This window comes from Rana temporaria, chromosome 10 (assembly GCF_905171775.1).
Source record: "Rana temporaria chromosome 10, aRanTem1.1, whole genome shotgun sequence".
Classification (NCBI taxonomy): Eukaryota; Metazoa; Chordata; class Amphibia; order Anura; family Ranidae; genus Rana; species Rana temporaria.
Window position 1 is genome coordinate 97,777,338 of NC_053498.1, and position 14,689 is coordinate 97,792,026.

The following is a 14,689-nucleotide window of genomic DNA, read 5'->3' on the forward strand; positions in this document are numbered from 1 at the left end:
CCCATCGGATGGACTGATCGTGTGTGCGAGGCTTGAGACTTGAGAGGCTGTGAGGCGGGCGGCGACGGGCAGAGAGTCGCTGATTGTTGCCATTACTAGTAAAGAAAAAATATGTCCCGGTTTTAATTTAAAAAATCTGGTCACCTTAATCTATAACCCACTGGAATTAATGAAAACCAAATTTATCGAATTAAAAATGCAAATTTTCTGGTCTAATAGGCAAGGGAGTATAAATTAATAGCACAGAGTTTGCATGGGGGGTGGACAATGCCCTGAGGAACATGTGCCAATGCAAAAAAAAAAATGTTTACATTTCATAAAAGTTTTATTCATGCAAAGTAATAATGGAAGCAGAACACATCAATACATAGCCAGCACTACCCAAACCATAGTGACTTCACAAACCAAGCAAGTGGAAGAAAAGTGGAAGAAAATTCCGGCAGATCAAAACTGGTAAGGGAAACCTGAACCCAGACCTAATAAAATAGTGCTGAAAATGCACACTAGTTTGAGTTGTTACGGACACATCTATCTCAGTTCAAGCAGTGTTTTTTTTTTTTAAAGCACTGACATTTACAAAAGTTAAAAAGAGTTTTAAATTGCTGGCAAATGACATCTCTCCCCCTTCTCCTTTTTTTTCTTTAAAACAGCGCATAGACCCTGAAGGTCCCCCGCAATAAAGAGCCCTAAGGCCTCATGTACACTGCTGCTGCTAAACGGATGTTTAGGAGCAGTTGGGCATTTTTTTTTCAACTGCCCCTGGACTCTCCTCTATGTTGTCTTATCAGTACATGTACACAGGGTCATCTACAGTAGTTTCTAGGCAGCTGAGTTTCCAGGCATTTCAAGCGACAGATGCGCCTAAACGCGTCTGTAGCAACCTCTACCATAGGTAGGTGCTAGAGGATTTTTGTGTGGTAAGCAGTCAGGCAAGTACATTTAGGCAGGCCTATGCTTCAGGCTAGGCCTGTTTGTTTTGATCTGGGGGCAGGGAGTGGTTCGTGTAGCAGTGGGTGTGACCACCTGTTCTTTATTTTCTTGGGCGCCTCCCCTGCTTCCAGGGAGAATGTTCTGGAAGGGGGGCAGGGCTGGGGAGCTGGAGTGACAGGGAGCTCATGTGAGGAGCCCTGACCAATCCCCAACTGAAATTGGTAGGTGGCATGAAGACAACTAACAAGACAAACAACACAAAACACCTTTCAGATTAGACCTAATAAGTTTCAATAGCCAATACTTAATATTGCCCTAAGTCTAACAAACCCTACTTTATATTTGACTACTTTGATCGTATAGTCACATCTATTCTCTTATGAATCCAGCCCCCCTCCCCATCCCTCTCCCCCTCCCCTCGCCGTCCCTACTTCATGAACCATCATATGATGGGTTATTGGGGTCAAGCCAGAAGGACCATATTTTTTTGAATTTTTGGGAAGCTCCTCTATGTTTATACGCTAGTCTTTCTCTTTTTAGTATATCATTAAGTTTCTTACCCCATTGTCTGTGAGTTGGTGGAGTAGTAGAAATCCTTTTTTGTAGGATAAGTTTACGTGCTAAGTAAAGTGATCTAGTCAACATGATATACATCTCTGCCGGTAATTCTCCATCCGGGAAGAAACATATTCATACTGACCACTTGGCTTTGTTTCCACGGCACAGACTACAGTTATTGGCACTGGTATTACTTTAATTACTCGAGTATTGTCACAGCTGCCCATTTATTGCTCAAATACATATATATTGTCATGATTGTCCATTTGTTGTCTGTCTATTGTCATGATTGCCTGTTTGTTGCCTACCTGTTCTAAGGATGTTACCTACCTGTTCTAAGGATTCCTATCTGTTCAATCTGGATTTTCACAATTGCCAGCTTGTTGCTAATATATCATCAAAAGGGCTCATTTTCTGCCTGCATATTGAAATGATTGCCCATTTGTCGCCTTTGTATTGTAATGATTTACAACTGTTGCTGCCCATGTAGTGTCATGTCACTGGTGTTTAGAGGACCACACTTTATTCCCTGTCAGGCCTGTCACTATCAAACCATGGCACTGTCATGAGTGTCATCCTCATATGCCCATCTTACATTTTTTTTTATTATTTACTGCCCTGATTACATATACAGCATTCAAAAAAGATTTTCTTTCCGGAGTGTTAGTAGTGTGTCAACAATATTCACAAACATGTTTGCAGTGTGTCTGTAAGACATAAAAGGGAGGCTTTTACAGGTATTCCTCAGAAAACTGATGCTCTGAATGTTTGCTGTCCTGCATGTATTTTAAAGGTTCATTGTTAATTTTGATTCTGGTTAGAAGGGAAAAGGATAAATAGGGGACTTGTTTTTAAGGTGTATTTTAAGGCTTCCATATAGATCTGTACCACTGAATTTGGTGAGCCACTGACTAAAAGGCATGGGTATATATCATGTAATACTTTATCCAGATCTGAAGCTTATCAATTAGGCCCCTTTCACACTGAGGAGTTTTTCAGGCGGTTTAGCGCTAAAAATAGCGCCTAAATACCGCCTGAAAAACTCCTGCCCTGCAGTCCGAGTGCTTTCACACTGAGGCGGTGCCCTAGCAGGACCGCTTCAAAAGTCCTGCTAGCCGCATCTTTGGAGCGGTGAAGGAGCGGTGTGTTTACCGCTCCTTCACATTGAAAACAATGGGACACCTCTGTAGAGGCGCATTGCCGGCGGTATTAACCCTTTTTCGTCTGCTAGCGGGGGTTAAAACCGTACCGCTAGCAGCCGAATTCCATGGAAATTCCTACTGTATAGCGTCGCTAAAAATAGCGCCGCTTTACCGTCAGCGCACCTCCCGCCGCAGTGTGAAAGGGGCCTTAGTGAAGGAAGAAAGATTACAGTCCAATGGAAACTATTATCTGTCTGCCTTAAATCATTTTTTTTTGTAGGTTGAAAGAGAGCTGTGTTTGGAAAAGTGAACGCAATAATCCTGCATTTCACAGATTTTGGATCATTTGGAAGAAGTTGAATTTAGCAAACATAGGGATTTACTTGCCAACTGGCCAGGCCAGGTGTTGAGGCTAATTGCAATGATGAAAACAAAGCTGCTCAGTAGGTAGGAAATCCCAATGGGCCCAATTTGCTAAAGCTTTTGTAAACAGGTGGATGAACATATCATATCCTCACAGTATTTTCCAATGCGTCCTCGAAGCATGGGTTACATGTGAGCCTTGGTTATAGCTTACATATAGAGAATATACTCATATACTCATGCAAATTGGCTGTTGCATTGACATGTTTGCGTTCAAATGTACACTGACTAAACTGTGGTGTACTTAAAATTAAAGTGCAGCAATACCCCCAGAGGAGCTTCTGAATTGTTTTGTAATTTCTTTGCACACCTCAAGATAACACACCTCGCTCACCCAACACTTACCAACACACCTTGTGGTGTTTCACAAAATGTATTAGACCAAGCATAGCCTAATAGGAGAAATGGTTAGTAGGTGTACTTAAAAAAGCAATCAATAAGGCAATAACGTTGCTATGAGAGATATGGTTAATATCTGCAGTATTCTGACTAACAGAAATTAACTGCATTTATTTCAGTATATATAGACTGTCCTAACTTGTTACAATAGTCTCTGGCCAGTGAATGATAATAAAAAAAACATTGGCCTGCAAGGTTGCGGCCCTTGAAGAAAGCACCATAGTTCTCAGCAGACAATAGATTAACATATATGATCTTAGTCTCTTACCAGACACAGGGAACCCCAAACCGGGATGGAAGATGCTATGATCTCTGTCTTTCAATCCTGCTGAGAGTCCCTCTTTTCCTTCCTTACAAGGAGTGAGAGTGGTTTCTAGTACAATCTTTGTAATCTAAAGGGGCATTGGATTGTCCCCAAGTAAGGAGGAAGTAAAGTTGTTGTAAACCTCTGACATGAAATATGGGAAAAGCATATCCCATTGGGAGGGGGGGGGGGGTTGTCCTTTCCCTCCAATCAGCTCTCACTGAGCTCTGCAGAGTGTTACTTTATTCCCCCGCCCTCCTTTCTAAAAGCTCAGACAAACTGTATACATTCTGCATTTTTAACGGCTGTAGATAAATAAAGGCTGCAGATAAACAGATATGACTTATGAAGAAGGATTTGTTTCATCCCTTTGTATCACCTGAGGCCAATCACTTCACTGGGTATATGAAAGGGTTTAAAACCACTTTAAGGCAACCCCACTGAGGCAGAACTATTTCACGGATCCAGGAAACAAGAAAAATCTGTGACCAAGAGGCCTTATTTCAACACAGGCCTGCATTTCCACATAGGTTTGTGAAAGGGTCCTCCCTTGTAAGCTAGCACCCAGCAGTAGTAGCAAATGGTCTTCTCCTGATGGTCAGGGCTGTGCTGATAATCACAGTCACTTGTAGGGTTCAGCAAGTGAAACACTGATCCTCAGTGTGGGCTCTCGGGATCCAGGTCCCCTCACATGTAGCATTGCACAGAGATTAATGGCAGCAGCAGTCTCTAAACAGTGCTCCTGGGCAGCTCCAGCAAATTATGGCCACACACCACTGTTCCCCATTTACTGCACCTTGTGGTGTCCTCTCTCAGCTGCTTAGCATAGGAAAATGGTTGCAGCAGTGCATGGTCCATACACTGACTTCCTCCCTGCATTCTGCAGGCTGGTGGCACAACCAAGCTAACTTTCTCCATCCACCCAGTTCACTGCCTTTTTGCTTTTTTGCATCAGCCAATCACTGTTCTCCAGACCCAACCAAAATGTCTGACCCCTGCATTGGAGACACCACATAGATGAGCATTGCAAAGTGGTCTCCTTAAAGATGGCTGCTGAGCTTCTGCATTAAGGATTATTTAATTTAGCCCTGTCAACACTACAGAAGGTTAGCAAGTCATTCATATTAGTTTGGTCTTTATTAAATTTTAAATAAATTGTTGCCACTAGTAACTTAGTGCAACTTATCAGAACAGGATCAAAGCATTATTTTGATGTCTGCACAGCAAACAAGGACAAATTGATACACATTAAACATCAGTGACACTTGCTTTATTATTGTGTTTGTGTTTGCTACACGCACATAGATACGTGTATTCATGCAAGCCAAGGTGCAAGCTTCTAAAAATAATTTATTTCTACTCTTGTTCACTTCCTTTAGCAAATCAAGCCGATTATAGCAGTTTTACAGGCAAACTTTAATGTGTAGTAGAAGCATACCATTAACATTTGGTAGTTCATATTTCATCAGACTTAAAACACCATGTGAAATGTCAGTCTTCAATTCGCATCTGACTCCACTCTCAAGGGCTGTCTTATTACAGCTCTTATTAATTGAGGAATGAGAGTAAGCTAATATCCCTAGTCTGATAAAACATTTTACTATTTATCGTTCTAATTGTTTGTAGCTTTTGCCAAGAAGAAATTGGCATTGGGTCCAAGACTGATCCTATCACATTACATTTCTGTGGCTAAGTCTGTGTGACTCTGCTCTCTTGCAAAGGTCACACTAATTTTCACTATGTGATATGCCCATTGGAAATAATTGGGGGGGATTTTTAAGGAAAACTATTACCTTATTACAATTTACTTTATTTATGTACATAATACAGTGAAATACGTGGCATTACAAATATGTCTGCACAGCATAGGCTGGTAATGAACAGATCTGATTACATGGAATTGTGAATTTTTAGCTAAGATATCCTACACAGGACTGGATGTCAATTTCTTTCAAGACCAGCAGTCCCACAAGGATAGTGAGGGCTCCCCACATTCCAGAAGCAATGGACATCAGTGGATAGCGCTGGCGAGGAATGAGGTAAGGTAAGGTAAGGTAAGTAATTATACTTATTATTTTAGCCCCTGGTCAAAAAAGCCTTTAATCCATGTAGTACATGGGGGATCCCACTGTATGGGTAAATTCAACGACAATCCAAACTGGAGCTTTGAGGGACTACCTCCCCCCTAGAGTATGTTAACAGCGATTCTCTGACCTGGGCAAATGGTTCCTAAATTAGGAGAATACGTAACTGCAGCTGATGTGTGAAGATCATTCTGCAATGGCAATCATATAAGACAGAAACTTTCAGTCAGAGATTTTCATCCTGGGGGAATGGGAAAGTACAGAGCTAGGTAATGTATTTTGAAGGGACTTCCATAGACTCTAGCAGCTTCATAGAGACTGCTAGGGAGAAATACATCAGCCACTGAAGAGTAACTTCATGTTGCTAAAGTTGTGTGCTAATTTGCTGATCAAGATGTCATTGCATTTGATGTTACTGCAATTGAAGTCTTTAGTAACATTCCTGAGCTCTCAGACACAGTATCTCTAATTTTGCCAATGTCCTTAGATGACGGATGACCTCTGTCTACTTAGAGCAGGTTTTTAGTGTTCTCATTGTATTTATAGATTTGAACTTTTCCCATTATTTTAGGTCTGCTGTCATCACTACCCACGGCAATCATAGAAGAATGAGCACAACAACTGGAAGGATTCCAGGAGATGCAACTGCAGCTGAGCTTGCAGGAGATTTCATGCTCTAGAGACCACTGGCTGAGGTTCATGACATCAGGAGTTTCGTATATTCTTGCAACACCATCGACAGAACAGGTGGCTAAGATTAAGCCCATATATTTAGGTGCAAACTTCACATCAATTACAGATGTTCTGCTGTCCACAAGTATAGTTATTCTAACCCAGTGACTCTGCCCACAAGGTTTGTCATTTGATTCACCATGATCTTGCCAGGCTCGGGCAAGATCATGACAATGAAGTCAGAATCTGCCCACATGCCTCCAGAGAGCTCTGGGGGGGCCGGGCACAGCAGAGCTGTGAGAACCGAGCAATCGGCAGTGTTCGGACCCATGCTGAGTATGATTCTTAAAAAACAAGCATATATCACTTTAAATGAATACTCAGTTTTATACTGTCCACACTGCAGAAGAATAACACAGAAGCAACATGGAAGAACACCAGTACAGTTCAGGTTACACTTGCAAAACTACCTCCCAGTTAAGCTTGCTATTAATATAATTGTTGTTATATATTTACCGTATATGTACCAGGTTTGCAGCTTCAATACAGTAATTAGAGATGTAGGGACAAGACAAGGATTTGCAGAGGTGCCTTGACACAGCAGTGTATCATATGTATTTGCTAATGTATGTAAACATCTCTGCTTGAATATAAATGTTAGCTTTTTGAGCTTACTAGCTAGATTTAGTGCTGGGAAAAGTATGTTCTGTTTACTATTAATTAATGGCACTTACAGGCATTCCAGATTGATACTGTCAATTAGCTACTTCATCCAGTGGGTATGGGTCTCATTAGACTTTAACATATGCCTAGTTTTCTACTTGTGTGAACAACTAAATGATCTGACAAAATGTCCTGATTATAGGTCTGCTGACACTTTGCAGGCTCTATATCTTCATATTAGCCACACCTTGCTTGTGGTTAATGGTGAGAGTAAAATTTCACTGATGATGTTAAGTGTGAACATTTGCCAGTATTTCTTTGAAACTCCTGATACCCACTGAAGGAATTATCTGCTAGCAACTTGTTCTGCGGGCTGCAGGAATAACTGATACGTGATCAGCTTAATGAGAAGATTATACTGAGTGAGTAGTTATATCTAGCAGAAGTGCAGTACAGAACTCAATAATGGAACAGGTGGTAGACAGAAGATAGAAACTTAGTGGGTTAATTAAAATCTCAGTTCACCTAGAATTAGAAGTCTAGTTGTAGTTGGAGCCTGGGTGAATGGGTCACATCCTGTTTTTTTATATGTTTTAAAGACTGCTATAATGAGATCTTACTATAATACATCTTTGGAGTTCTTGGTGTTTCCCAATGAAGAGTGCTGAGCCATCATGGGTCCCATTCGCCTCTAATCTTCATAACATAGAATAACACACTAAGAAGACTATATTGCATACATCAATAAATATGCTCAGCAAGATAATAAGTGTCTAACAAGATGCAATTATTCACTCATAAATGTCATTTACTGTAGTAGATGTTCATGTTGCCAATAAATCCTGGCACTGAAATGTGTTTGCCATTATGATCCATGCCCATTACCCCCCTTGTACAGTATGTAGTACTTTTGATAATAAATACTGAACATAAAAACTAGTGCATCTATGTGTATGTGTGTGTACATATACTGTATACAGTATGTAGCGGCCTGCTACTTTCTAGCCGGCGTTGCTTTAAATTTAGAGGGTAGTCTGAGAGTTAGTTGACTCAGTCTGTGTTATTTTTCACTAAATTTGGGCCTCTGTTCCAGCCATGGCTGTACTGTGAGTGACCACTATTGAAATTGGTATAAATTCGCGCCACAGAGCAAAGTTTAAATGTTGCCAATCAGGCAACACAAAATTAAATTATGTGAATTATACAAAAAATTCTAACACAAATTAGAAGCAGCCTCCCTAAAACAGTGTCTGAACAGTTATGTGAAATTGGTAGGGTAGGGGGCGCTACGTGCAAATACAAATATGTTATCCCCTAATAACAAAAATAAACTTGACATAAATAAATATACATCCATGCATAACATTAGCAGTCCATGCAAATTCAAATTCCAAATGTGCAAATATATATGATAAAGTCCCAACAGTGATGCATTCAATGCTTTCCAAGATAGACACTTGAATGTGTGCAAAATTGGTTTGATTGCTGAGAGAAATAGTCCGTGCTCATATAGCCTTCACCATAGTGTTAAATATAACACCCGAAGTGATTGAATAAAGATGGCTCCTTACCAACTCCCGTTGACTCTTTAATTAAAAATAAGTCAAATGAGCTTTTTGGGAAACCCTGTCCCGTGTGATCAGATTCCAGTCTCGCAGTTGGTTTTGGAGATGCATATACCGGAAGAGAGACCACAATAGTGTGATACCTTTTTATTTAAAACTTAGTAAAATATAAAACTTAGCCAAATGGCTCCTTACTAGAATGAGTGCCACAATCCCGGCACTGATGCTGTAGGCATAGATCAGTAGAAAGGAGGATCTCCGTTGCGGTATGCTGTAGCAATCCAACTATCGATGTAGCGTGCATGTCAGCGCCGACAACCAGCAGACCCCGAAGTGCATAGTACGTGAATGATGTACGCCTCGACGTACGTTTCATAAGAATTACGTCATCACGCTTCCTTACGAAACATACGTCGAGGCGTACATCATTCACGTACTACGCACTTCCGGGTCTGCTGGTTGTCGGCGCTGACACGCACGCTAAATACTCTTTCTCATCAGCAGTATATAGCAGTTGTGTGACTTTCATCAGTGTCTGGCTGAGCACTGGTAAAAGTGGTTGTAAACCCAACCACACAACTTGCACCTACAGGTAAGCCTAGGTTAAGGCTTACCTGTAGGTGCAAGAAATATTTCCTAAACCTGCATGGTTTAGGAGATATTTACAAAAATGGCAAGTGCCATAGACAACGGTGTAGGTGCACCGAGCGTGTGGTTTTTGTGAACGGCGTAATTGGGGTTAATGCCATATTCCCGCGCATAAGCGGGGATCTACCAGTCCCGCGCGCATGCGCGGGAGAGACGTGATCGCCGCTCCAGCCAATCACAGCGCCGGAGCGGCGAAAACAGATTCTGTGAGGGGACATGGAGGGGGTGGGGAACAAGGAGAACTTTGGGGGCTTTGATTTCAGGTAAGTGCCACATAATGAGCTAGTATGCTATGCATACTAGCTCATTATGCCTTTCTCTTGCAGGATTCTTTTTTTTTCCTGTTTTTCGGGGGGGGGGGGGTTAACTTCCCCTTTAAAGCTTGTAGGAGGAGTTTTCATTCTCTTTTGACTGTTCTATGAGGCTGTATGACCCCTGGTCCTCTGTCTGGACAGTGCTGATTGGTCTTGTCCTGTGCTGATCATGCACCCTCCCCAAAAAAGAAAACTCTCTAGCAATACACATCAAACTGAGCATGTGCAGAGTGCCCCCAATGCTCTGTACTATAAGTAGAAATATTGGGGACAGTAAAGAAGGGGAACCCTTATGTTCCACAGTGAGTATAAAAAGCATGCTTTACTGCTTTTACAGACTGATTTTACTGTTGTGGGTTTAGCAACACTGTGGTTGGCTAGACACAGCTGCTCCAGATTCTGAGTGCACCAGTTTTGATAAATTCCACACTGTGTTTTACATTTCATACTCCTGACTATTGCATTTTAAGTACATCACATTCTTTGTTAAGGTTAGCTGTGTGTAGAAAGGTATATGTTATAGAACATTTTTATTTTATTAAAATGAGTTTGCACATGTCTGTTACATACTCGCTTGTGGCCAGATTTTCTAGCTACGCCACTGTATTTCTACTGTAATTCAAGTTTCTAGTTGTGTTAGAAAGTTATTTTAATAAAAAATATATATGTGTTAATGTAATTTGGGCATTTTTGTCCAGTTTAATCTATTACTTGTAAAAGAACATGCTTGCCATAAATGTAAAGTGCACTAAATATATATTTTTTTAAAAAGACTGTCAAAAGTACTAAAAAAAATGTTTTTTACACTTTTCATTTTAGTGTGAAAACTCAAGTACCTGACACCCCAATTTACTTTCCCCTTCAATGTTACTATAACTGAGGGCTCTTTCAGATGCCAGGGGTTCCATGAGCAGTGAGCATTGTACCAGGATATTCCTTCCACTGATTACTGATATAGGGGACACCTCTCCCATTGATCACCAATGTAAAGGTACTTCTATACTGACTGCCAATGTATAGCAAATCTTTTTTAGGTTAGGTTCACACATGTCTGGCTGCCATTTGCAGTCCGGAGTTGGCTGCAGTTTTGTTCACCGGCTCAGGTGCAATTCAGGTGGAAATTGTAACTTGAATTTGCACCTGAACCAGACAAAAAATCGCACTGGGCCTTTTTCAAAAATGAATCGCGGCCGCCCTGGATATGTGTAAACCTGCCCCATTGAACGCCAGTCCCATTAACATGCTGTGGGAATCAGATGCAGTTAAAATTTGCATAGTTGTAATCAACAAAAGAATGGACCAAACAAGGCTTTCAGACTTATAATTGCCCTCCAGCACACTTCAAAAACATGCGGACAGAAATTATTATATACATAAAAGCATATATGTGGACATTTAGAATTATAATGACAATTGCATTGCGTCCTGACATACATCCAGTTAGGAAATACATAAATAAAACAATTTAAACTAGAAAGCAGATAAATGTAACAATTAAAACTGACCAGTTATCTTGCGGGATATATACGATGTCTATATAGATATTATGACTGGTTATTTTAAACAGGAGGGAATTAGAAATAAGCTTCTCTCTGTCGGGACAGAGAGTGAAGTACTAAGCATCAGTATAAAATATAAGATATAAGTGTCAGTCAACCAAACAGATAAATAAATCTCTGGAGCTGACACACTGAGACATTGTTGCAGGTCAAAAACACAGATAAATTACCGGATAATTATCCCATAATTTAGCCACAAAAAACAGACCATCTGTAGGAAATCAAATTCAGATAGATGTTCCACACAAATATGCATATAACAGGATGTGGAAAAAAACCTATACATATAAGAATATAGAAAGTGTGAATCCAAATCCATATTCTTACGTATTAGGCATGATTATTTAACAAAATAGAGCGGGAGTTAAGGGGTCAAGGATATTCCTTCATGGATGCATGTGCACATCCTGCATCCAATATGGTATACAGTGTCAGAATATTGGTACACGTGCATACCAGCATGGGGCAAACATAAATTAGCTGTTGTCAATGTAGCAATTGATGTCCCATTCCACGTTTAACCCATGCGGTGTGTAACACATCATATCAAAAATCCATCTGGTCTCACGACGTGAGATCTTCCGCTTCATGTCATCCCCCCTCCAATGGCGGGTGTACTTTTCAATCCCGATGACATGAAGCAATGCTGGATTCTGGTTATGATACCTTTTAAAGTGTAAAGACACACTGTGTTCCTCAAATCCTTTCCTTATGTTAGCGACATGTTCCCCTACTCTGATCTTAAGAGCCCGAATTGTTCTTCCTATATATTGTAAGCCACAAGGGCAAAAGAGGAGGTAGATGACCCCAATAGTGTCACAGGTGATAAGGTCAGAGATTTGATAGTGTCGGGAGGTGACAGAAGATGGTGACAGCCTGTGATTCAAAATCTTCTGCTTTAGAACAGTTGCGCCTGATGCGTTGGAATTAGCCTTTCGGGATGGCATTCAGCCAGTTGGGATGGTGGCCACTATCTACTGGGATAAACCCATTCCTGTCTGTATCTTTGAAAAAGGTTCTGGTCATCAAAGTATTTCCCTCCCTAAAGATCGCCAAATCTAGAAAGTTGACACTAGTGGCACTGTGTTCATACGTGAATCGGATGCCCCAATTGTTCTCATTAAGAGACTTCATAAAAACTTCTAGGGATTCCTCGCTGCCTTTCCACAGAAAGAAGGCATCATCTATATATCTTCGCCATATTAGCAGGCGGGGGTCATTGAGGGAGAAGAGCCTATCATGTTCCCACAGGGCCATGAAAAGCCCTGCCAGGCTGGGGGCAAATTTGGCCCCCATCGCAACCCCGGTGCTTTGCAGATAGAATTACCCCCCATAGAAAAAGTAGTTATGCTCCATTGCGAAATTCAAAAGTTTCATCACAAATTCACGAGTTGAAGTTTTTAGTGAAGGTTCTTTCCGTAAGAAGAATTCCGCAGCTTGATATCCCAGCTGGTGGGGGATGACCGTGTACAGTGAGCACACATCTGCTGTCACCAACAGCACATCGTCCTCAACTGATAGTACTGAGATCTCTCTCATCACCTGCATTGAATCTTTCAAAAAAGCCGGGGTTTTGTTTACTGCTCGTTGTAGGAAGACATCTATGAATTTGCCAATTCTTGACGTAAGGGAGTTGATTCCACTTACAATTGGACGTCCAGGAGGGTGTACTGGGTTCTTGTGTATCTTCGGGAGATAGTAAATAATACGGGTTCGCGGGACTAAAGGTACTAGAAACTCTGATTCCTTGTCATTGATGACTTGCTTTCTATATCCATCTCGGACAATACTTTTGAGTAGTTTTTGATATTTATCTACTGGGTCCTTCTTTAAGATGGTATAGGTATTTCTATCTGACAATAGATTCTCCATTTTGTTTCTATAATCATCTTTTTTCAGAATCACAACCCCACTCCCTTTGTCTGCTGGTCTTATAACCAGGTCCTTTCTTTCACATAATGCAGCAATGCCTTCCTCCTTCTTCTTCGGTCTTTCTTTTTTAAAATAAACTTAAGATAGTTCCTTCAGAACCAAATCCTTGAATACTGTAATTCCTGCCGCAGGTTTGCCTGGGTTGAACAAAGAGGCATTGCGGAGCCCGGTGGCACCCGATTTGATGGATGCATTTGGTAAAGAATTGGAAACAATGGGATTGGATAAGAAGTGCCGTTTAATATTCAGTTTTCTCGTGAACTTGTTGATGTCTAAAAACATCTGAAACTTATTAACTGTTTTTTTAGGTGCATATTTCAAACCTTGATTCAAGACCAACTTTTCAGGTTGAGTCAGTTCTACCCCACTTAGGTTGAAAACTCCTTTGCATTCTACTTCTTTCTCGATTTTTTGGGGGTTCCTCCATTGGCCTCCTCTGCATCCTCTCTTTGTCTTCCCTTTTTTCCCCGTCCTTTTCCTAAAAAACTCTCTGTCTTGTTCCTTAAAGGTATAACACCTGGGAGACCGTCCAAACTTCGTATTTGAGTGTTATTGTTTTTTCTTCCCAAATAGTGCTGTTCCTGTTCTACCCTATGGTCATCATATCCATGTTGGGGATTATAAAGATTCCCTCCTGTGACATCTTGTCTCCAGTGTACTCCTGGGGAGCGGGAAGCGCCCCCCTGAGGTCCTCCATCGGTGTATCCATAACCTTGGGGTTCATCGTAACGTCCATAATAATCCATGGGTGGAGTTCTGGCTGGTGGATATTGGTATATGGGTGGTTGGTTTGAGTAAGATCCTTGAGGGAATCTGTTACCTCTCCCATTTCCTCCTAAGGAGGGTTTCCCCTGGTTTCTGGGGTTCGAATTGTAAGGTGGGGGATACACACCAGATCCACTCGAGGGTGTTCTATTTCCCTTATTTGCTCCATGTTGCGGTGTTCGTCCCCCCCAGCTCTAGTATCCAGATTTTTCAAGGGTAATGGATATGAGCTTGATTGAGGTCTGGCATGGTCCCTGGGGGGAGGTGGGGGTGCCGGTTCTGAGGTCCCACTAGTTCCCTCATCCATGTCCAATTCCTCAGATGACTGTGCAAAAATCTCACGGTAATTTTCTTGCCATTTAAAAACATTATGTACTTTGTAGTCCTCTACATCTCTTAAATATTTTTTCCGCTTTTTTATTCGTTGATCTTCCTCTTCTTCTACCAAGATATCATGTAGTTCCTTAGTGTAGACTTGATAAAGTCCTTCCTTACTAACGGGAGCTAATTTTTCTTTGATGGTATTTATTTCTACTTGTAATTTGGCTATTTTCGCCTTCTTGCGAGTAACCAAAAATTCCAAAAAGGCCAATCCTACATTATTAAAATAAAGGAACCATTCATTGACTTCTGTGTCCCCTTGGTCTGGGTAGACATGCCATCTCAGACTTCTGGGAATCATTTTCTCCTTGATATATCGATCAAGAAAAACTAAGTCCCAGGTAGCATGT